The sequence below is a fragment of the Oxyura jamaicensis genome, chromosome 2, assembly GCF_011077185.1.
Source record: "Oxyura jamaicensis isolate SHBP4307 breed ruddy duck chromosome 2, BPBGC_Ojam_1.0, whole genome shotgun sequence".
In the NCBI taxonomy this organism is placed as follows: Eukaryota; Metazoa; Chordata; class Aves; order Anseriformes; family Anatidae; genus Oxyura; species Oxyura jamaicensis.
Genome location: NC_048894.1, coordinates 88,591,346 through 88,617,004, shown reverse-complemented (window position 1 = coordinate 88,617,004; position 25,659 = coordinate 88,591,346). Strand labels below are relative to the sequence as shown.

Sequence of the window (25,659 nt, the reverse complement as noted above, 5' to 3'; positions counted from 1 at the left end):
AGCTAGTGAAAATATTTTATTTTTGATGCAATACTCACCTTCTATATTTCTAAATTGTCTGGAAGTATGGAAATATAATATTTTACTTTTTACTTTTTTTTTTTTTTAATATTAAAAACACAAGGTGAAAATTTATAAATACTGTTCAAGTGCAAAATGTACTGCATCCATTAAGTGTTTCTGTAGTGGTACAACTACAGCTGCAGAATCTGCTTCCTCTGAAAAGTTACTTTTATTTTTCCTTCTTCTCAGAATACTATACAGTAAAAATACTTTTTTTCTTCTTGTTTATGTATAAAGAGTGTTTTTTTGTTTATTTGTTTGTTTTCTCTCCCCTCTGTGTTCATTTAAACCAGGCAGGGATGTCAGCTAATCACACAAACACAAAATAAATAATCATGATATTTGTTTCTTGAGTTACTGGAGGTACTGTTTCCTGCTTTTTTGATATTTCACTTTTTTTTTTTTTTTTTTTCCCTTCCTCCACTCTTAGTCAACTTTCCGTTACTTTTTGAAGTATTCCTTTGGAAACTTTAACTGCACATAAAAGCTTGTTTTTGACTAGCTGTTTAACACAGGTACAGAAGATTTAGGAGATCCAATTCCAATTAAACAAGGTGAAGTGATTTTCATACAATGTTTTCAACCAGAGAGTTATAAGACAGCATCATATATAGCTCTGGGGGCATGAAACCTTCCTCATTCATATTTATTAGATGCATCTGGCACTTCCTTATAATTTATATGCAGTAAATTTCTATAATAAATACTAAATATACATACCACACATTTACTATCCTGCTATTATGTCTTTTTGATAATTTAGTGGTAGATATGCTTTGCATTTCAAATATTTTCTTATACTGACAATATAACCATGAGTGGAACTGTGGCTTAGTATGATTACTAATTGCTTAGGAAAACATTCCTTTCTGTATTCATGAAATCAGAAAGAGCTGTTTGGTTTCTCTATGCATGTTAGAGAAAGCATAATAATGTGGTACAAAATATAGGAAAAACAAAATAATAAACAGTAAGGTATATATATATATTTTATATTTTTTTTTAATTTATTGGAACTCAGGGAAGAGTTACTCTTTTGTACTAAAGAAACCTGTTCTAGAGTGTTTGCCAGCCTTTCTTTAGTAGTGTGGCTTATTATGCCAAAGACTGTCTTGATGACCTTGATTGAGATGCTCACTGCTGGAGTATGAGAGAGGTTGTGGTCAAGCAGAAATGTTCTGTGTTTTTTCCATGTGAAAGACTCAATAACGATAGTGGGCATTCAGTGGGCACACTGCTCCTGCCTGACCTGGTGCAAATAATAGGGATTGGTGAGAAAAAGGTGTGTTTCCTGCATGCAATATGTCTGCAGCTGCTCCTGGGTGCAGCCTTATGGCTGTATTGCAGGAGGGGGAAAGTTTCTTCTTCCCAAACATGCTTTGGACAGTGTGGGAACTAGTCACTGACAATGCAAGCAAAGAAGATGTCGCCATACATACTGAGTTAAACTGCTGGTGGAAAATGGGGGCAGACAGAAGAAACAGTGTTGCTTTGAAAGTGCCAGAAACTAGCTAGGTAGTTTCCAACAGTTGAAACACCAGTGCTAATGATGGCAGTAAACACATTCTGAGTGCTTTTCTATCATGTGATGTCAGTGAAATATCTGGTTAAGACTAGCAGGTAGAATCTGCTTGCTGTTGTATGAACCCTGTCAGTGATCCTAATTCATCATTCTTTTAATTTTGCTTTGCATGCATAAATAATTCTGGCAGCAATAAGAAATTATTACAGAAAAGCATACTGTTGGTAATTCTGTTATCATTCTGATCTCAGGTGAACTGGAATCCCAGTGTCATGTTGGTCTGCCTTCTCTGCTGTTTGTGAAGCTGATGCTGATACTGATGACGTGTTCAGGTTAAGCACAGTCATATATCAGGAACTCAGCCTTTGCTAGAATGAGCAGGAATTTAATTTGAAAACAAATGGAACAGGAGACATAGAGTAGCTGTTAAAAGATGACAGAATAACTAAAATGTGTCTGCAACATGTCTAGGGAAGTGGAACAGAGGAAAATATTGAAATCATAAATACACAAGGTGCAGACACTGACTACTCAAAAGATGATCTTCAAAGCAAAGCATCAGATTTAATTCTTAGATTCCTGTTGCCAAGGTGTAGAGAGCTAGTGGGTGGGGAGTGGTGTCAAGTTATTTTCATCACTGTTTTTGATACTGAAATGTATGTTACTTAAATCATTAAAATTAGACTTTTCAAAGGAATAGACATGAGCCTTTAATTTGATTACTGAGACTGTTGTTCTACAGGCCAGATCCCATAGATGGAGACAAATGGGTTGTGGGATAACAAATACTGTCCTTCAGTAACAAGGGGACAAAGGTGGTGCAACTTGGAAGGCTGTTATTTTGGCCCCTACTAGTTAGTGCTTCTGCCACTGATTCTACTCCTATTGTGCAAGAAGTTTGGGTTCAATTCTCCTGTATGTTAAATGGATAGAGCCTTGCAAAAATGAATTTATTACTGAGCAAAGACTTCTTAGTGATGCTCACAACAACAACAACATAATAATAATAATAAATAAGTATATCAACTAACAGAAATGTAAAACTTTTTAGTTACCAGAGTTTTTAAAATTAAGTTATAACTTAGAGTTGAGAGGGGAGGGGAAAGGGAGGGAATTGAAACAAACATTTCCCCATCTCCCCTATGTTCTCCAAAAGTAAACCAACCAAACTTCACTGCTCTAGTGCTTGTCCACCAGAATTAAGATACCATGGATTTACCCAGCTGTTTGCTTTTAGTCAGCAGTGGTCATCAATTTAATGAGAATGAAAGGAAAATAAACAAACAAAAAATGCACAGGCTTTGAGATTAATGCAGATTTTTTCATTATAACACTTAAATGCAGCATTTCATAACTTCTGTTTTGAAAATTGTTCTTTCCTAAATTTTAAGGCTGAGATTTTGCTATAAAAATGCACACAGCTTTTAATGAATATGATTATTTTTTCCTTCAGATGGTGATGTATAAAATTTTGTTCTTACTGAGTGTATTTACAAATGAAGAATGAAACGTGAGTCTCTATTCAATAAAGTTTCAGACCTTGTATAGAATATTGCACTTTGGTCTATATAAAGAACTCTCTGGAATACACCATATATTCCAATAAGTAGTGAAACATACTAAAATAATAGGGCTTTTACCAGTGTAAGAACATTAAGGCTCTGGAAATGCACAGAAACACTTCCCTGCAAGATTTGTTGATGAAGATGATTTACCACAGCAGAGACTAAGGTCCATAATTTTGAAATATGCCTTTCATCTCAAATGAATATAATATGTAATATGTATTTTGTTCTGATGTGCAAAATCATTCATATTTGAGATTTATCCTGAAATCCTTATTATGTTAGGAGGAAAACCTCTTTTGGGAAAGTAAGGTACATTTATGGCAAAATATGTTTATTTTTTTACATTATGGGTCTTGGTGTGTTGCATATTCAAAGCTCTTATTCTGTGTTGCCTTAGGCACCCTTCAAGATCCTTGCTTCATTTCTGAACTGTGTGAAATTGTATATACATAATGTTACTTCCCATGCCAGCAGGGCTGTATATGCTGATGGTTGGTGTGTATGTGAGATGTGTGGAGGTGTGCTGGACTGCACACTATTTAGGTCCTTAGGGGTAAGATATACTGCTCAGCTGCCCATGTGTCATTGTCTGGGAAGGTGTGCAGATTTTCTGAACATATTGGTGGAGCTAGGACTGGTCTCCATATCTGGACTCATTTGCATCTAGGACTGTGTACACCTTGGTCACAGCATGGACATACCTTTTGGCTTTGTGAATGATAGGACCAATCCTTACATTATAACTTATGTTCAGTCTGCAGCTCTCAGATGATTGCACTTGTTATGTATAATCTAAACTTCCTATATATCAGGAGGATACAGGGTTGGCTTTATGTATGAATTTTAATGTATGAATTAATGTATGTTTAATTAATGTATGAATTTTCTTTGGGTAACTGGTAGAATTAAATATAGAGAATGGGGATGTAAACTGAGAAGTGGTTAGATGTTATAGCTTTTTGTCATATGGCTTTTAAACTCTTTATTATTATAACAGATTGGTAATAATAGAAATTAATGTTCTCTTTAAAATCTTGATTTATTGTCAGAGATGTATGTCCCTCAGGACTGAGAGGAAAACATTCAGAATATGTGGCAATGAGGGTTTTATTTGTTTTTAAATTCACATTCCTTTTGTGTTGCTTCATTTTCCAGGTTGTCACTAATTTTTTTAAGAACAACTTCTCCAGTTCCACTAAACTTCTTATAATTTAAACTTATTTATTTCTCAGGTCCATGGGAGCACCAGCATTGTTTCATAATAATCGTTTTTTAGGTTGTTAGCCAGAAAGCAGAAATACTTTTTTTTTTTTTTTTTGAAGTGACTCATGCGGTCTTCAGGTTATCAGGAAAAAAATTTAAATGTTTTCAAAAAACTGATCCCACGGTGTGCCTAAAAATACATCAGAAGAATATTATCATTTGTCCACCTAATCTTTTACATTCAGTTTTGGAATGCTGTTGCTCCTGTTGACATGTGCTCTGTTATCTTTAATCATTTTTTACAGTCATCATCATCATCATTGTTTTCCATGAAGCCTCTATTTTAAATCTTCAGAATGTATTATTTCTATTTCAGCTTTCTTCATTGAATATTCATGTCTAGAATGTCTTATTAGAGCTTATAGTTTTTCCTGTAGGCATCCTAAATGCACTATTATTATGTTATTTCTAATTCTAGTTTCATATTTGCTTTTCTCATAGCATTTTCTCCTGCCAATCAGATATTGAAAATTTCCTTAAAAGAGCATTGTAGGAAGATATGGAGCTCAGTTTGGATGATTTCAAGTCCTCACTTTGCAGATCCAAATAGTGAATTTGTCTTTATATTTTACTGAATATACAGACTTCAATATCTGGAGGTTTTCTTTTTGTCTAGTTGGATTTAAAATTACAAAGATGTATCTGTTCATTCTGGCCTAAATTTAATTCACTCCATTTTATTATTTTTGTTTCCAAGACCTGAAGTACCAAATTCCTTTTCTCATTGCTAGGATTTCTTCTTCTGCCTCAGTGTTCATTGTATAAGGGGTAGATTTTGCATGAAAATGGGCTGATTCATTTATGCTGGTATAATGCATACATATTTTTTTCTGAGTTCTCTAAAACCCTGGTTTGCATCAAAATTCTGGAGCATTCACTGTTCAGTATTATGCTCTGCCAAATCTATCAAACTATCTAGGGCATGATCTATCCGTCTAGATATATCTATCCATTTGAAGGCTTATATACATCAATCTAAGTATACATTCATATATACATGCTTAAAGCTATATGTAAATAACACCTATATACATAAAACCTTTGGATATAGTGTAGCTATTAACAGATAGAAAAACATTGACTATTATGAACATATGGCAACTCCCAGATTCTACAGATTAAATGTGCATTTAATTCAAAGTATGACTTTTCAGTGGACCTCACACATCTGGAAGACCAAATTCTGCCTTCTTTCTTGGAACCAAAATCCTATTGATTTTAGTGGAATGTGGAAAAAAGTGATAAGATTATGAGGATATTGGTGATCTTGGTGATCTTGGATATTGGTGATCATTAAAGAACTTGCAGAAGTGGAAAAAATACATTTGCATCAGCTGCTGCTATGAAGCTCAAAATACTTGGTGCCTGACTTGATCACATTTTGCTATCCTCCCAGCTATAAATAAATCTTCTGAGTAATTTTAGATTTTCTAAAGGATAACAAGTGACTTTAGTAAAGGCATGAAATTTCAGATAAGTTGCTATTACCCTAGTAGGGATATCAAGTGGTCAACAAAAATGTTAGAATGATGTCACAGAAATTTATTCTCCCCAAAGTTGATCTATTTCTAGCTAGTAATTCACCTTCTATGAAAGATGAGCTTCATTTTGTCAAATTAAAATGCTATAATTGAGAGGAAACTTTCTACTTCATTTTTCTGTACTCTATCACTTAAATGCTGCCTTACTGCAGAGTTGGATGTATTCAAAAGGAGAACTGATTAAACCTCTCAAATAAATTACTTTCACCGGAGTTGCTTATGGGAGAACAATTCTTGCCCTGACCTCAAAGCATTCTCATTTTAAAATGACAAGTCCGTGCAAGACATTGAAAAATCTTGTCAGACAAATGATTCCTGTATCATTTTGAATGTAGTCTTCACCCACGTTTTTAGGAAACACTTAAAGCTAAGTGTCTGCATTATAACTTATATTTCATTAGCACCTAAAGGCCTCAAGTGAGGTCAGACCTGGAAGCATTTGAGAAATAGAAGTACAGGATAATATACTTATCCTATCCCCAAACATCTGTCATTAAAATGAAAGAAGTAGAAAAGTGGAGAGTGGAACACTGACTCGTGAAGGAGCACAGCGGATCCCTGTCACCAGAGCACAGATTTCCTGAATCCCGTTCCACTGCCTCCATTGCTAGGCCTTGGTAATTCTAACACACCAAAGATAAGGAAGAAACAGTTTGACCAAGGAAGAACGCAGGTACCATAATATTTTTTCATGAAGATTTTCATGATTTTGTGCTACTGGGACAGCAATATCATAATGTTGCATGGTGATCACACGGGTTGAACTCTCAGGAAGTATCATAGCTAATGCCACTATACAACTTCAGCACAGTGGATTAACCAAATAGTTATAACCCATAATTAGTTCAACTTTATGTCAATCGGGAATCATCATGGCATCATAGCCATTTTTCAAAACTCATCTTCTTTGTTGAGGAAAAGCTGATCTTCTTTTTTTTTTTTTTTTTTTTTTTTTTTTTTTTTTTTTTTTTTTTTTTCTGCATATATGCTTTACAATACATACCAGAGTATACTTTGGAGTGTTGTCCTTGTTTTGACTGGGATAGAATAAGTTTTCTTCCTAGCAGCTGTCATGGAGCTGAGTTTTGGATTTAGAATCATAGGATGAGAATGCTGGTAACACAGCAATGATTTAGTTGTGCAGAGCAGTGCTTACACTAAGTCAAGGACTTTTCAGCTTGGATCCTGGCAGCAAGGATGCTGGAGGTGCACTAGGAGCTGGGAGGGGACAGAACTAGGATAGGCGAAAGGGATATGGCATCATGTTGAACAATAAATATAGGGTGGCTGGCTGGGGTGTGTGAGGGACCTCTGTTTAGTTGCAGGCTGGGCATTGGTCAGCAGGTGGTGAGGAATTGGAATGTACATCACTTGCTTTGTATATTCTTTTACTATTAATATTATTATCCCTTCTTTTTCTGTCCTATTAAACTGTATTTATCTCAACCCACAAGCTTTTACTATTCCACCCCCACCCCACCCCCCCACTCCCCTCTGATTCTCTCCTCCATCCCACCACATGTGTGGTGTGTGTGTGAGAGAGACAGCGAATGGCTGTGTGGTGTTTAGCTACCTGCTGGATTGTACCACAAGTGTGTAAGTATCTTCATTTAAAATGGATCCTTTTTTATAAACCAACCACCCACAAATCCTGAAGTGTGCTTTGTCTGAAACTTGCTAAAATCTGGATTGATGACAAAGTATGTATGGAAAGGTATGGTGTGCAGCATATATAAAATCCTGGTGATGTGGGAATTTCGTTTGGTCTGTGCTACTTCGAGAATTAAAAAAAAAAAAAAAAAAAATTGCATTCTGCTTTTCCTGGAGCCATTGAAAAAGAACTCTCTCTACCGAGATTAGCTACCTGTTTTCTGAGAATATGTTTCATCCTATCAAAGTTGTAACTGAATTTATTCATTTAATTATTTTGTAACGTATGACAATATTAGAAAATGTCAAACTAATTATTATCATCAGCACTTGTCCTTTTTCTTTTCTCCCTTCCTATGTCTCATCCCGTCTGGTGCTCCGATTTAGTAAATATAATCATATAAGGAAAGTGTTTTCATGTTTCTGTGAGGCCACGCCTACTTTTTTTTTTTTTTTTTTCCCAACAAATAATAATGTTGCTATTGTTTATGCATAGAAAATTCAACTGCTCCTCTCCAGGAAATTTTAAACCCTTCTTTAATATTATTAGTGCTATTCTAGCAGTACTTTTCACACTTCCTTTAAAGAAATGACGGTGTTGTCCTGTTCAGAGCTACTGATATATAATATTTTTGGGAAAAAATAAAAATATAAATGTATCTGACTTAAACCGTTCAGTGGAATTTAACAAAACTGCATCTTTGCTCTCTGACACAACTGAGAACTCAAGCCCAATTGCTTTAAACCATGTTGGAGACGATGTAGCTGATTTAGTTTAGTATCAATTTGAAGTACTAAAATATTTTTGTTATCATCTAGAATATTTAAAGAAGCAAATGAAGAAAAGTTTACATTTGTTTCCTGTATAATAATCAAGTAGTAATACCCATTAGAAATACTCTACAAATGTCTGACGGAGTTTGTTATTCCAGGTGTTGTGCAACATTGTACAAGCCTGATGAAGTGTTTCTCTTTCAAAAGTGTAACTGAAGACTTTTTTTTTTTTTTTCCCTACTATTTGCAAAATCTTTTAGATTTCTTTTCATGTGCAGACTTGCTTACACTGGCTAGCTGATATTTACCTAGAAACTTGAGAACAATTATTTTCAAATGTACAAGGAAAAGCTTTGTTCTGCATCCTCAACTACCTAAAATGTTATGCGCTGAGAGAGGGGTGGTAAATTTATCTTTCCATGTCTTTTTCTTATCTTTAGACTGATTACTGAGGTATGTGCTAAATGTTTCTCTGATCCCACAGTCCGAACATTGAATAGGATTTTATCATATGAAAAGTGTTGTATTGCTGTATTTCATATGAGTAACTCATTTGGTAAGTCATTGTTTTAAGGACTCGCAGTACTCTGGAGAGCTCTGCAGATACAAGGGTAGATTGCTCAATTTTATACCTATACTTTCAGGTATGCTGGAGAAATAACTAGGAAGACCACAGGTAAATCATTAGTTATGTGATGAACAGCCTTTGCTGAATTATAAAATATGTAGTAATCTGTGGCTTCTTGTACTTAAAAATGGCAATATATGTAGCATCAACCATAGCCCTGGCCTGAATGAAGGTTAGAAAGGTGAAACAACTTCTCTTGCACATAGCAAGGTGTGTATGCATGTATTATGTGCACTGTGGGAAGACTGGGGAGTTGCTGCCCCTGTAGCACATCTAGTATGCCCATGATCTTTGTGTGCACTCAAGATCTTGATAAAATGCTGCCATTTGAAAGAGGGCAATTAGACGTCGTGGCATTTGATATAACTACTGTAGTAGACTTGGAGGAAAAATAATAATAATTATAATAATAATAATAACTTTAACCTTGTCCCACTGTAAATGTCTCCTCCTGATAAAATCCAAGTGTAAATATTGAAGTGAGCATGAGAAATGTTTTCTTTTTACATCAGGGTGAAGAGGTCTAAAAGGAAGGAGGTCAAAAGAAATCACAAAGGCCTATTTTTCATAGAAAATGTGGTTTTAAAATAATCAAACACTTTTATCATAGAAGTGTTGGTAACTATGATACATCACAGGAAATACGTCTGTGTGACATCTGAACCACAAAAAAAAAAAAAAAAAAAAAAGTCATTATATGAGTTGTGTGAGCTGCACATTTCCCACAGAGGTATTTCTCTGAGAGTGAATGGTCTGACATTCTTTTGTTTCTGTTCTTGTTTTCTGAAAACTCACACTTGGTTGTCAAAACAGCCCATTTCCTATAAACTCCAATGCAGAAGTGGACAACCTGTCATTCCTGATGTTCTTGTATCTCACAAGCACTTTGGAGACACAATTACATGCAATTAGTGATCAAGCTGGCTGTGAGTAATCTGTCTGAGAGGCAGGGAGACAATGTTACCAACCTCATTGCTGGATTTCGCAGAGACTCAGCTGTGCAGGAAGCTTACCTTCATCCCACTGTGAGGTTGAATTCAACATCATCTGTGGCTATGAACCCTCTCAGATCTCTTTGACAATCATCTCTTTGAAAGGTGACATATTTTCCAGCACTTGGGCCATAGGAAGCATGGCCAGCGATGATGACTGTTACTGCTTTAGGTATAAAATATCCTCTGTTGTACAACGTTTATTTCAGTTAAGTCATGTAAAATTGTTCTGAGTGACCTTGTACCTGAATGTGTACATGCATGTTTAAGGGAGCAAAAATATATGTGATTATCTGAGTTGAGATTAAGCTCCCTGAAATACCATCAGAAGGAGTTAAACATTTTTTTCTATGACTTTTGAACTACAGGATACTAAAATCTTTGAGTAAGTTATTTTCAAAGTATTTTCTATAGCTAAGATATATATATGTATTTGTAGATTTTTATATTGCTGTTTTCTTTTTGTTTGTTTGTTTGTTTTCATTTAGAGCTTTTAAATAAATCTTTGAGCATAGCACACACTATTTTTACTGCACAGCACAGAATAGCTTCATGTACTATTTAACACAGCAGGCCATGTTTCACAGTTGGTTGGATCTAAATTCTGGTTCCATTTAGATCAGCAATAAAATTTAAAATCATTAAATTGGAATTCAGAGTTGGTGGGTGGTGAATATGGTTGTCCCAACACTTGCTGAAAACCATGTATTCTGTCTATATCTACTCTTCATGCCTATCACTAAGGGAGCTAGTCATTGGCAATTACCAGCAACTAAAATTGTAACTTATCTTCAGCTTCTCTTTATTTGCAAGAAGTTATATTTTCATGTGATACTGCAGAAAGTACACTTTGAAAGATGAGCTTCTTTATATAATACAAACCTGTTGACATATTCTCATAAAAATACCGTGTGAAATACTGAACTAATTGTGTAGTTTGTTATGTCTATTTCATTGGATCCAAGGTCCAAACTGTCCAGGATGACTGGGGGGATCTCCCCATCCTTTATTTTTGTAATGTTATGTAAACCAGTAGAAAATTGCAAAATTTTCAATTCAGAAAATATCTGATACAAACATTTGGCAGTTGATACCAAAAAAGGAAGAGATAACATTCAAAGGGACCTGGACAGCCTGGAGAAATGGGCCCATGTGAACCTCATGAGGTTCAACAAGTCTAAGTGCGAGGTGCTGCACCTGGGTCGGGGCAAACCCACACAGGAGTACAGACAAGGAGAACTCACTGAGAGCAGCCCTGTGGAAAGAGACTTGGGAGTTCTGGCATACAAAAGGTTTGACATGATCCAGCAGTGCATGTTTGCAGCCCAGAAGTCCAATTTCATCCTGGGCTGCATTGAAAGAGGTGACCAAGAGGTCAAAGAACGTCATTGTCCCCATCTACTCTACCCTCATGAGACCCCACTTGATGTACTGTGTCCAACTTTGGGGCCCTCAGCACAAGAAGGATGTGGACCAGTTAGAGTGAGTCCAGAGGAGGGCTAGAAAGATGATCGTAGGGCTGGAGCACCTCTCCTATGAAAAAAAAGATGAGAGATCTGGGCATGTTCAGCCCGGAGAAGAGAAATCTCCAGGGAGATTCACTGCAGTCTTTCTGTACTTAAAGAGGTCTTCTGACTGTCTGTCCAGAGCCTTTCCACTCAGGCAACACTGCCCAAACTTTAAGGTGAGTTGTGCCCACCAGAATTTACAAGCAATAAATGAGATTGCAAAATCCAGGAAGAATTCCAAATTGCAGGCATTAAGTCATGGGCTGAGAAAGTTGTGAAGCACTATCTAGACTGCGGGTGTTATATTTATATTCCAAGTTTATCTGGACCAGCTCCTTTGATACAGAAACAATAAATCAGCTGTGCTTCCTAAAAAGCTGAACAGTAAGTAGAGGGAAATGAAAATGACACTGTATTGAAATATTCACTCGCATTTCATATTATTTCTCAACAGGAGTATTTCTCCCATACAATCGCATCTCATTCCTGTCAATAGGCCATGAGATATAAAATCAGAACAATTAAATACATTTTGTTAATGAGAAAAATAAATAGAAAAATCGAGTATTAACATACCTAATGGTCCCATTCTTGCTTACATTTTTGATTTAACCGTATTTGAATAATGGCAACTTCTTAGAATAGCATTTTTAGCTTCATAATCACTACACTGAAAGACATTCAGATTAAGGAAAAAATAAATAAAAAGATTGAATTGAACTTTTCAGTCAATAATCCTTGAAGTCCAAAGGGAATAAATATGCTTAGAGATATTGTGAGACTAATGCAAATGTAACAAAATTCTAGAGTACAAAGACCTTTGGTTATAAAACTTTCTGTCTAGCATTTGGTATTAACATTAGAGATGAGATAAACGAAGAAATCTGTAACATAATTTTGATTTTTAATATGAAGTATTTGTGTTGTTTTCTTGCTGTATTAATTATCATCAATTAGTTAACATGAGTATACAGAGTTCTAAGAATCTAAAGTTCTCTATACAATAAAGCCCTTGCTTCTTTCTGGTATATGTCACATTTGGTGGCATTCTGACTTTAACTGATTTAAAAAAAAAAAAAAAAAAAAAAAGGTAACTAGGTAACTGAAAAGACAATTATATTTATAAATGTTAACTACATATTTATTGCAAAATAAGACTGGTTGCTTGTCTTAAAAAGAAAAAAAAAAGAAAAGAAAGTACAAAAGAAAGAAATAAAATATATTTTAACAGAAAAATAGAAAAAAATAGACTTCTGTAGAAATGGGAATAGTTGTTACTCCAGTTATATTAAAATAAATAAACACATCCCTCAAAGCCAGAGAAGGATAGAGAAGTACATAATAAAAAGGTACAAAAAGACATAACTAATGTTCATTCTGTACTTGGGAACCATATGTACTTTGATCTTGTAGGAAGATGATAGTGAAATGAGGCACTTTGATGATTATGTCCAGTGCCAGCAACTACAGAGAACCACACTGTCACTGATTCTTCTAAACTGGTCCCAGTTCTTCTAAATTGGTCCATAGGCTGTGGATTAAACATAACAGCTGTCCCCAAAATACTAGAAATACTAGAAGGACACACTTAAAACTTGTCCAACAACAAAAACAACAAAAATTGAAAGCTTTAAAAACACAACCTGATTAAAGGAGATCTGCTTTTCTCCTGGGTTTCTGCAGTACAGAATTTAGTAAAAATAATTCAGTGCTTTTTCAAAGACTCTGGAGGTTAATAAATTATTCCCTTGGAATAATTTATTCCAAGGGAACAAACACAGTATTTGTTAAAATTTAAGCTTTGTTAAAATTTAAGCTTAAGTTAAAGTTTAAACACAATATTTGTTAAAAGAGATTATTGGTTGCATATATATTACATGGTAATGGTTTGGCTTTTTTTTTGTGATGGGCACTGTTAAGATAAAGAATTACCAGCGATAAATAGTGAATATTCAGTAGAGGATAATCCAGTCATGATGAAAACTTTCAGATTACTAATCATTCACGCTACAATCCATTGAACTCTTGGGATTCAGAAATATCTCCATGAATACCTAGTAGTCACCTGAATGCTCATAATTAGTGAATAATAGGGGCTATAAAGAGCAAGTTAAATGGGTTGCTTCTCCTTTTTTTTTTTTTTTTTTTTTTTTTTCTTATTCTTCAAAAAACAGATTATGAAGACAGTAAAAGAATGAATAGACCAATACTTATTTGCAACTTGGAGTGAATTAGAGTTAGAGAAGAAGCTATTCAAAGGGGAAAATGACCTACAGAGCTTTATATTACTGTAGTTGGTAATTATATACAATTTCTTAGGTAGATATTACTCTTCTAAAAATGGTTGTATATATCCAGTTAAAACAGCAGTGTTCCTTTCACTTGTGTTAAGAGGGATGTGTAAGTAATTGTCATGCTATCTTCCAATGGGATTTTGTTTGAAGAGCAATATCAGAGTAGATTATTTTAAAAAATAAAAGACAAGAGTGGAAAAAATGGAGGACAGCATTTCAGAGACAAAGGCTGAATTCCATGGAAGTATAGTGGAAGAAAATAAAGAAGCTTACAACATAAAATTATTTCATTTAGAAAGTTTGAGTAGATGTGTGAAAATTTCCAGTTTAGGTGGATATTGAGGTTTATTTTGTTGTAGCACTTAAAAAAAAAAAAAAAATGGGAAATGATAGAGATAGTGTACCATAAAAAGGAAGATTGTTCACTACAATTCCATTTATATAGAAAAAAAATGTACTAGATGTACTGGATAACTTGGGAAATTATTACTCATGGGTACACAAGAGCTGCTAAAGCAAAACTCAACATTGTTCTGTCTAGTCTGCTATCTTGCCCTTAACTGTATCCACATTTGTGTCAGAAATCACAGTAACAGCTGTACATCCACATAAATTTGTCTGTCTTTGAAATAACATGGACTAAATGAAAAAATCAGTAAATGAGTTCTTACTGGCTGAATTAGAACACAATATATGTGACATATGTTAAAATACTGAATACCAATGTGCAGTTTTCCAAGAATTCTAGGCATAAAGAGAATCTGAGTATAAGCACTCTAGAGTATGAGAAATACTCTATGTCAAAATAGACATTAGACAAAATAGACAAAATGAGAAATACTATATGCCAAAAGTATATATATATATATGTTTAATAGGGAAAAGATTTAGAAAATATTTAATATTTGGTTCAGAGGAATGAAAATACAGTCCATCTCTGAATATAATGGAGTATTTCTGTTCCCTTGTGTTGATTTGTTATCATTTTTCTGAGGAAGACATTCTTCAATGATCATTTCACCAAAGTACCCAGTTCTCCTGGGATTTCTCTCTTTTTAGTTAGTAAAAATACTAGCTCTCTTGCAGAAAATTTATCCCAGAGTTTTTTGTTGATTTCTGCAGGCAGCCAAGCATGTATGGTATTTCAAAAACTATCCATTTTTCTTATTAAATGGATTATCTCTGCTTCTGATTAAAATTCAGAATATTCATAAAAAGCTGACAAAGGAAAATTTTGTAGAAGTGAAAGACCAGCGTTTCTTTCTCAGCTTCTTCCTCACAGATCAGTTCATCTCAGCTGCAAGTCAGAGGAATCTACAGCAATCTGAAATCTTGCCTCAAGTAGGTATAGTTCTGTTTATGAAATCAAATTTTGCAAGGTTAAATTGAGTCAATTTTGTGAAGATTGTTTGTCTAATACAAAGGGTAATATTACACTTACTGTGAAGAATATGTAAAATTATTGACAGCTAGATAAGGGTGCAGCCTTGTTCCTGTACTTCCAATTCAAGAAACATCTTCTTACTAGCTGTCAGTCTAAATGAACCTCTCCAGCTCCTGAATGCTGATAGTTTAAAAATGTCTGTTGACTATAGCTCTCAGTGTCTGGCTTTGTCTAAAGAGGTGGCAAACGTGTAAAATGTACTTTCTAGAAGGCTATGGTAACATAGTGGATATTAATAACAGCAAGCAACAAAGGAATATGAGGTAGATTGGATTGCTGATACTGATGTCCTGATATTGTAGAAAATGGCAGCACATAATTACATTCATTAACGAGACAAACTTCATTATTTATGAAACAGTTTTTGTTTGTTTGTTTGCTTTAATTTGTTGCTGCTGTTGGATATATTTTCTTAAAGCTTCAATGTTGTTTGGACTCCAGATGGTTGAGAAGACAGAACAGAAGGACAGAAAGGAAAGTGCTACTTGAGCATTTTGTCCTCCATGTCCATGTGCTCCTTGGCATTTAGAGAAGGATAGGAAGTGCAGTGTACAAACAAGTTAGCTCATCTCAGGTGGCCCTTTGACTAATCTTCCTGTAAAGTGTGATAAAGAGATGATCTCTATTCCACAGAGCACTATGGGCATATCTAACCTAGAATGTCAGACTGGGGGGATACATAGACTTGAATACTAAACACACTAGAAAACTTTCTGTGCAAAAAGCTGCTGTAATCCTTTTTTTTCTTTTTTTTTTTTTTTTTTTTTTTTAAATTTAATATCATGTAGACATTGTAATATAAAAGTGGTTTATATTATAACTAACCATAAAGACTTCTCTCCATCAGTTACTATAATGAAACTAAGAAATGATCAGCAAGTCTTTATCAAGTTAAAACAAACAAACAAGCAAACAAAAAACAAACACACCAACAAATAAACAAAAACTAAATAAATAAAAAAATATGGATGTAATGGGTGAGGCTCCACATAACCCCTTGTTATGGGAAATTTATTTCGGTGTGATGTACATAAATCAAATAACAGGCAGACAAGTATGCATATAAGAGAGAGTTTCATGACTCTCACAGGGAGTTTGACTAATAGCTCCCACTTTTATTTAGAACTTTCCACAGGATGCTATGAAACTAATGTTTGTGTGGAGATGCAGAATGATTCTGGGTGCAATTATCTTAGGCAACAAGGGCAAATGACTACATCTTGCTGGTGACTTTACATAGCAGAGCAAACCTTTTTTTTTTTTTTTTTTTTTAAAAAAAAAGAGAAAACAAGAACTGGTTGAAAAAGCATTTGGGTAAAGCAACAGACCAAATTACACATTATTATGCTCGAGTAAATATCCTTAAAAATACCTGGTGAAGAAATAACAACATTCCATAAAATGTCTGGCATGGCTTTTGTTGTTGTTGTTGTTGTTTGGTTTTGTTTGTAGTTAATGGAGACTTCAAGACAGAAGTAGCATCAAAAGTACAAATGCTTTCACAGCATTTAAGCAAGTCAACAGCATTTTGAAATCACAGGCAGATAATAGAAACCAAACTAAGAGTTTCTAATTGAAAACTGACGTGTTCCTTTAAAATGTTACAAATTGATGAACTGGTTATATATTAGTGAATAAACTTTATAACTTCTAAGGAAGTATACATCAAGTTCTTAGCACAAGAATCAGAGAATGGCAATTTACGGTATGTATAAGTAGCATCCCACATGAATATTTCTGTGGAAAATAATGGTTTGAGGAAAAGTCTTATCCAAAATACACACCTTAAATGAAACAGGTCAAGTGAAGCAATAGAACTCCATATATATATACTCCATATATATATATATAATAGAACTCCATATATATTTATTTATATATATATATATAAATTTGTTTGGGTTTCTTGATTTATTTATTTATTTTTATTCTAGTGTGAATTCAATCCAGTGTTAAGAGACATTCCTAAAATAGGTATTCCCACCTTGGGGCCAAGTCTCCATTGCAGCCTGTGGCTTTGTGATCTGCTGGGTCCTCTTTTGGCATGCTTCACAGTAGTTGCACCAAAATCAAAGAAGTCATGCGTAGGCAAGTAATGTTTAATGAGCTGTAATTTCCAAGTGATATTCTGAGAAATGATACTCTTCCCTGAAACATATGGACCATTAGAGTGAGATCATGTTCTGCCACCTGGACTTTCAGAGCTGTAGTGTCAGCATAAGGGTGAAAAACAGATACTTTCTTCCATGGGGATACAGGATAATACATAAAAATAGGTTTTTCCTCTCCAAATCTGCTAATTTGGTTCTTAATGTGCAACAACTTCTCTACACACTCCAAAGCACTTTACAATATTAGGTGGTGTGATTAGAGAGGTAATTAGGAAACTATGTAATAATGGGATGAGAGAGAAGTGATACTTTAAAGCCTGTACATTATAGCCAAAGCAATTTCATTTCATGAATAAATAAATCAGATTATTTTCTACTCAAAATATATCTCATGCTCCAAATAATGTTAGATGTTGTTACTTAAAGAAAGTAAAAAAAAAAAAGACAAAAATCATTGTCATCATATAACTTAGAATTCATTTGTTCTCAAAAGCTATCCATAAAACAAGGAAGAATGGTCCTTTGTTGTGGGTCAGAATTAAAGCTTGTGGAGCCTGGTGGGAAGAATGAGGAAAAGCTCTTTTATTATTATTATTATTATTTATTATTTTATTTTACATCAGTTTAGAAGTATGTGCTAAAAATATTTCACACCAGCAGACGAGACCTTGTACACAAACCAGTCCCCTAACGGGAAAATAAGCAAAGAAAAATTATCAGTGAGGATGGAACCTTTAAGTTTCCACTATGGATTAGAAAGCATTAGGTTCACAAATTGAGAAAAGGCTTTAATAAAATAAAAACAGGCCAGGTTCCATCAAGAAGTCTAAATACAAAGACTGTGAAGGCAGATTTCTTAATGTATCAAGTTGCTTTGGTCTCTCCCCTCTGTTTTTTTAGTACAATTATGAGAATGGGCTATATTTTGGTAATAGGCCAGGGCCTTTCCTATCTGGAGATATTGCCATTATTTATTTTGTAGAGGCCTCTCTGAATTCTGAGAGAGGTGGGATTCCCCACAATATTCATAGCCTATCACTTTTGTCAATTGCTACTCCCTTTTCCATATACTTTATCTTCTGTTTGGTTTTAGGCTTTGTGCTGTGTTCACAGATGGAGGAATATGGTAAATTCTCTCTTCAGGGAAAAAAATAATAAAAAAATAAAAAATAATAAAAAATAATAATAATAGTTAAAAAAAATGTTTACAATCTGGGAAAACAATGAGGTGTGGGTTGCTTTCATTAATCGTCACTTCAATACAGAAGAAGAAATGAAATGAAATAAACCTACTATTGAATAGCTTTTAAGATGGTACACAATCACTGAATACATTGTACCCAGAATGTGAATGCTAATACACAGCTCTTTTATTCTCCATATATAACATGCAAAGTATGTGTAAGGCTTTTCTTACTCGCACATACATGAACTATCTACTACAGAGGATGTCATTTAAAATACCTGAAAGAAGGTTGTGGCAACGTGGGGTTTGGCCTTTTCTCCTAGGTAACTAGCAATAGGGGAAGACGAAATGGCCTCAAGCTACACCAAGAGAGGTTTAGGTTGGATATTAGGAAAAATTTCTTCTCAGAAAGAGGGGTTAGGGACTGGAAAAGGTTATCCAGGGATGTGGTGAAGTCACCATCCCTAGGGGTGTTAAAGAAAAAGCTAGATGTGGTACCTAGGGACATGGTTTAGTGGGCAATATTGGTGGTAGGTTGACAGTTGGACTAGATGATCTTAGAGGTCTTTTCCAATCATAATGTTTCTATGATTCTGTGCTTCTATATACTGTGCACACTCAAAGAACTCTGTTCTTAGTCACTGTGTAAAATCATGTTATTGCTGAAACAAGAGATTTGACACATGGACCTTCTGAAAATTGCACATCTGCTACAGCTTGCACTAAAATGTCAAGCTTATTTAGATGGAAAAATCATGAATTAATAACTTATGGAGGTAGGAATTAAAGCACGTGATCACATCTATATAGGTGAAAGTACAATTGTCTTCTGAGAACTTCTGAAAATTTGCGGCCTCTTGGGAAAGGGGCCGCATTCATGTTGATACTGGGAATGGACTTTGTTTAAGAATATATGAAGCCTGATCCAAGATCTGATTCCATGAGTTGTTGGGTGCCATAAACTCATATTAGGCAGCCTGAGCTGAAACTGATGTTCATCAAATAGAAAACTCTCACATCTCACAGGACAAATACTTTATTTTCTCATTTCCAGTATCTTATTTTCTCATTTCCAGTATCACAATGATCTGGGATACACCATTATGCACAACAAAGGTGGTGGCAGATACTATATTGACATAAACAATCAATGAATTCTCTTTGCTGTTATGTATAAAGAGTTGTATACATTTGTTATTCTGCACAACACTGAGTCTTATGTTTGATTGTACTACCATCTTTTGAAAAAAAAAAAAAAAAGAACATTAAAATGAATAACTGATCTAAATTTTATTTAGAAGTAATTGCATTAAGCCACATAGTGGAATTCCTATGTAGCATTTCTATTTTAAAAACCTTCAAATTGTGAACATCAAAACATCCTCTGTACTGGATTTTTGTTATGTATGGTACTAATTTATTGATTTGAATAAACAAAAATGTGACTTGTCTATAGGGAAATAACACACTATCCTTGGAACAGACATTTAAATAATACTTTTCCCAAACCAATTTCCTCTCTGATGTAGGAATATGATAAATATCTGCATTTCCCTAAATTATATTGATGGTAAACTTCTCATACCCACTCTTATAACAAAAAGATTAAGCATCTGCAGATTGGAGCACAGCATGCAGAACTGAATCCCACTTGTTTTACATAGAAAATTTGAGCAAAGAAAATCAATATGAGGGAGTGTATGAACTGAAAATGTCACTAATCTCAGAAGAAAATGCCAATTACTGCTTGATAAATAACTTTAAAACACTTATTGAAGCAGCAAAAGTTATTGTCCAGCTGAAGAAACTTTCTTCACATGTGCAATTCTGAACTGTAATGAGGGTCAGAAATACCAAGAGACAATATTATGAGAAAGAAACAATTATTAAGCCATCTTATTAAGCCATCTTATATTCTTGTACATTGTTTTCCAAACATCCTAGAGAGTGAAAGAACATTTGACAATTGTTGTGTTCCTCCTACCCCCCTCTACCTCCCCCCTCGCTCTACCCCCCCTCCTTCCCAGCCCCACATACTAAGCATTTATGCAAGCCAGGAAGAAATTAATACATTCATTAAATTATCTTCTTTATTTTTATCTCACCTTAAATTACAAACAATAAGAGTTCCTTCACTTTTTGAGGGCTTATTGTAATTTAGTTGGAATAGAGCATTGCATCTAGAAAATATATGGATACAGAGTAATGAATGACCGATGTTTCCAAATCTTTGCTGTTTATGTATTAATTAGTATTAATTAATTAGTATTCTTGTAGTATTAATTAGTATTCTTGTAGTATAGTGTTACTTATTTATATTGTGTTAGCGTCTTAACTGAAAGTGGGACATTGTTCTCCGGAGACCTTTTCTAGTTGTATCTATTGACTATGTTCTGTTTTTCATTTACTAGTACTGAGCCTTACCAGAAAAACGTAAGCGCATTGCAGATGAGTTTTGGGGCTGTTATGCTGTAACTGACCTCTTTCGTGAGAGGTTCCACGAGGGAATGGCAACAGTTCTGGAAACTGGGTACTCTCAATATGGGAAATGGATCCCTACTAGATGCAAAAAAATTACTAGATATTGTGCAACAAAAAGGAAGCAGAAACCTTTCCTGTGACATTGTCACTTGCATTCTGCCTATGTCTATGGCAAGTGGAATTTCTTGTCAAAACACTTCTTCCTTCCTTAGAGTTTTAGTTAAGTGCTTTTGGAGCTCACTTCAACAGAATGTTTTTACCTGTGTTTCACAAAGCAGTCATCTAAAGGTGGTTATATGTCCATGTCACCTAGGAAAAGGAGATAAGGGGAAACTGCACAGCTCAAAACATCCTTCAGTAGATTTTACAATGCTAAGACTCTCTTCTGGCGCTTACAGTAGATTTTAGTATGACTATTCTATACCTGATGCATAAGCTTCACTCAGAATTTTTTAAAAAGAGACCTTAACAAAATCTAGAAAATAATTTATGATATTTTACCTTTTTATAAGCATCTATCATAATTGTAAAATGTGTATGGGTGGGCAAATAAATAGTCCTTATTTTACAGTATAATCATATATATATTTTCCTATTTTAGTTCATTATTTTTAGAATATTTTTGCTTGCTTTTCTTTATCCTCTTTATTTTTTTCCCCTCCCTCTTTATTTCTTAAAGCACCAGATCTTCAGAATTAAAAATGAAAAACAAACCAAAAACTCTACCTCATATTAGAATATTTGGACTACTTTTTAAACAATGGCCATTTCATGAATAAATTGCGTTTGTTACTTTGTGAGAATTGAACAAGATCTCTGAAGAGACATACAGTAAGATTTTTATTTTTTTTTTTATTTTTTTTTTTAAAAAGTGTTGTCTGGTTATAATGGAAAAAATATTTTCTATGTTCATATTGCAGTAATTAATTTTGTATATTTCAAATCAGTACTTAAACTGACCTATATCAGCTAAGCAACTGACCTCTTTACATTTCACAAAATGCTATTTAACGTGATCACTTGCTAAAGTAACATCATAGTTTTTATTGGATATAAGCCAACTCTGCATGATAATGATTTAGATTGGTCACATTTTAAAGAAAATTAGAGAATCTTGTTTTATTTCATTCAGAAATTTGGAGACATAATCACTAATAGCTTAATTATTGGCATAAGCAAGAAGAACTTTTATTGTAAAATGAAGTGTTACACACATTTGCAGTCATAAAAATAATTTGTTATACAGAACTTTTATTTTTATGCTTTCATTTAAAGCTAGTCATATTTTGCTTCATTTTATTTCATTTACAGTATTTCATAGTGTATATTTCTTTCATCTGCTGTCTCACAAATACAGAAGAAGAATGTGCTCTTAAAATGACAGACTTAAGCCATCTCACTGATGAAAAGGAGATGATGTCTTATTGCAAAGTATAGGATTAATGCCCAAGAAAACTATTACAGATAGAAGTTTTTTTGGTGTTGCTAAATCAGTTTATTTGGGTATAATATAGCACATTTGCTTTTTTAACCATTAACCTTGTCAGAAAATACAGAATAAATATTTTATTTCATGAACTTGTTATTTACAAGCCTAGTGTGCTATTATTTTTTTCCTGTATCTTTTAAAGTTTGGATATTTTAACTGCTTCAGTATAATCAGTAATTCTCCTCTCACTTGCTTTTCTCTGTCAACAACTGAACAATATGCAAAACTGAATTTTTGTCTGGTTTCTCCAGTTGGTGGTCATCAACAATGCAATCTCTTTGGAATCTTTCTGTAACACGTTATCTTCAGAAAGGAAAATTATTCTACCAGATTGGTAATTGGGCATATGACATGTTGTAGACACCTGGGAGGGTACTGGAAAATCTCTAGGTTTGATGTTGGGTTTACTATAATTTGGACTCATTTGTTTTCCGTCTGGAGAACAGTCTTTGCTGAAGAATTTTTTCACCAGAATCTCTGCAAGCTCTTGAGAGCTTCATGTTAGTAATTGATTGGTTGTCTTCAGAACAAAGGTGGAAAAGAAAAGCCACAAACCTGATTTTTCAGTTTGCTGGAGGGAAGAGCTAATTCTATTTTTAATTATTGTTTATTTTATATATATGGAGGTTTATGAACATGAACATACACAAATCTTTTTGTAGAAGACTATAGAAATTAATAAAAATAATTTCTAGTGCAATATGAAAGACTAACAGTTGTTCTACTATTTATTACATCTTTATATATACAAAAGTTATCTACAATATTAGTATCTTTAGGAGTCCCAATGGCTTGCAGTTCTGTAGTCTTTCAAACAAACAAACAGAAGCTTCACATCAGGGACAAACTTGACAGGCTCAAGTATTGATCTCTCTCTCTGTATATATATAAATCAATATCCAAGTTACAATAAACAGCTTTACAGTTTAGGAATACAACAAATTCTCTGCTTTTGTGTGAGCAGACCTTTAACATCAGTTGAATTTACTGGTTCAGAAGCACTGAGACCCTATTGTGCATTTTATATTTTATTAGCCAAACAAACAGGAAGTACTGCTGTGGCACCTTTCTGAACCAGGTACAGTCTTCTGAGAACCCGTGGCCTGTTTATAGCAACACTGGGTTCAATGCAGCTGTCAGTATTTACAACAAATGTAAGATTTAGCTTCCTTTGAATTCTGTGCAACTTTACTACCAGAAAGGATCAGAATCCCACTGCAGGAAATGAACTTTTTAGTCCTTTCATTTTACTCTCTTTTCTTCAAATTATTATTATTATTATTATTATTATTATTATTATAGTATCAGGAAGATTGGATACTTGCACCTTACACGGAGCATTCTTAAAAATAAGCAATATAGTTATCTAGGTAATCAGTAAGCTAATTTTATTTATTAATTTCATGTTTGCCACTTTGTTCCTTTCCAAGTCCTTTGTTCCCTTCCAAGTCCTTTGTTCCCTTCCAAGTCTTTTCTGCTTTCCTGTCTGCCCAGAAGGTATCTCTGCTCCCTAAGTATACACAGAAGGCACCACAAACACCCAGATTCTGCAAGGCAGATTTAAGACCCCATTTGCCCGAAGGAAATTTGCAGGTACATAATTTTTAGAAGCTATTAGAGAAAAATGTTTACTTTTGACATACCTGTGTATCAAATACTGTATGAGCAGCTGTGCATCCCAGCAGCTGGATATCAGAGTGCAACACTGAGGACAACACTGGAGATTTCAGGTTCAGAGAAGCAAAACATACCCATCCTCTACATCCCATGCAGTTGGCCAGCTCCCAAGACTATACTGAGGTCTTTCTAAATGGCATTGCTCCAGACAGTAGAGATTTATTTAAATGCCAATAGGAAGCATGTCAAAAGCACTTCTCTACTGCTTGAGAATGACAGCTGCAAATTGATATCTGGATCTTTCACCAGCTGGAGCTCCCTGACCTATTCTGAGTGAGAAGACTACACGGTACAAATATCCTGTTCTTTTATGACTTTAATAGTTACAGACTCTATAAGATGAAAATTGAAAGTTTAGTCTAAGATGAATAGCATTTGGTAAAAGTCAATTAATATGTGCTGCAACTGGAGTTTAGAGAAAACAATTCAACCCAAAAGAGTTTAAAAGTGGAACATATTGTTTTTGGCAGGTATGTCTTTCGTCACTGTGTAAGCTAGCATACCTGACAAAGAGAGTTTGGAGGATAAAAGAAGTTGAAATATCATCTTCTTGGTGCATTTGACTGATTCTTTCCAAACTTTAGGTGTATTACTGAGGGTTCCAGGTTTTATTTTATTTAGCACTTGAATATTTTATGTTCAGTATTAGTCTTCCCTTAATCTGACTGGGCTTATGTGCAAGTTTTTATTTGCAGAACAGTGTCCAGCTAGCCACATGGAGACTGAATGAGAGCTCTGTGAGTTACGTATTTCTCACTTTGGTAGTCGGACATCAATCAGAGACTTTTTAAGTTCAAGATAATTTTAAAAGGGATTATTTAAAATTGGAATAGGAAAGGTGTTTTTTTGCTCTCAAATGAAGAACTTTTGCTATCAGAAATTGTATTTAGAGTGGTTGACTCTTTGATATTAACACTTAATATCTTAAAAATATTTTTCTGTATCTATGTTGGCAACAAATTAATACAAGATATTTTGATTTTCTACAGTGTCAGAATTAAATGTTTCTATATCTTCATGACCTTATTTTATCTCAATAAAATAATCTGAATTCACAAGTAGGTTCAGTCCTCCTGAAGCTGATTTTTTTTTGAATAATTTGCTATGGCTTTAAAAGTTTTATCCATCTCTTCTTGAAGCCAAATGAACCTCTGTTCTGGTATAATTTGTTGGATTGTTGTAGAGTTATCAGAATGGCCACAGAGCATGGTACAGTTGTGTAACATGTTGCTCTCAGAAGGAACTTAATTCAGCAATTTTATAACTGTTAGTCCATCATGCCAATCTACATTTGCATAAAGTAGGATTCTATGGAATTCTCTGTGCTTTTATTTATCAAAAAGAAGCAAGAAAGAAATAAAGTTTATTTGGGGGGGGGGGGGGGGGGGGGGGTGTGGTTGGGACAGAGAATTAATTTTTAAAAAAAAAAAAAAAAAAAAAAATGTTCATTTTCTGCTATAGTTGTTTA

The 25,659-nt window shown here is 34.2% G+C and overlaps 1 long non-coding RNA gene across 1 annotated transcript in view; it reads left to right on the top strand.

Annotated features, from left to right (window-relative positions):
• Positions 1-10,648: 10,648 nt before the first annotated feature.
• Positions 10,649-25,659, top strand: part of LOC118162679 — a 19,991-nt gene continuing 4,980 nt past the window's right edge. The window contains exons 1-2 of the long non-coding RNA XR_004748561.1: positions 10,649-10,659; positions 17,655-17,660. This is a non-coding gene — a long non-coding RNA (uncharacterized LOC118162679). The remainder of the gene's footprint in view (positions 10,660-17,654; positions 17,661-25,659) is intronic.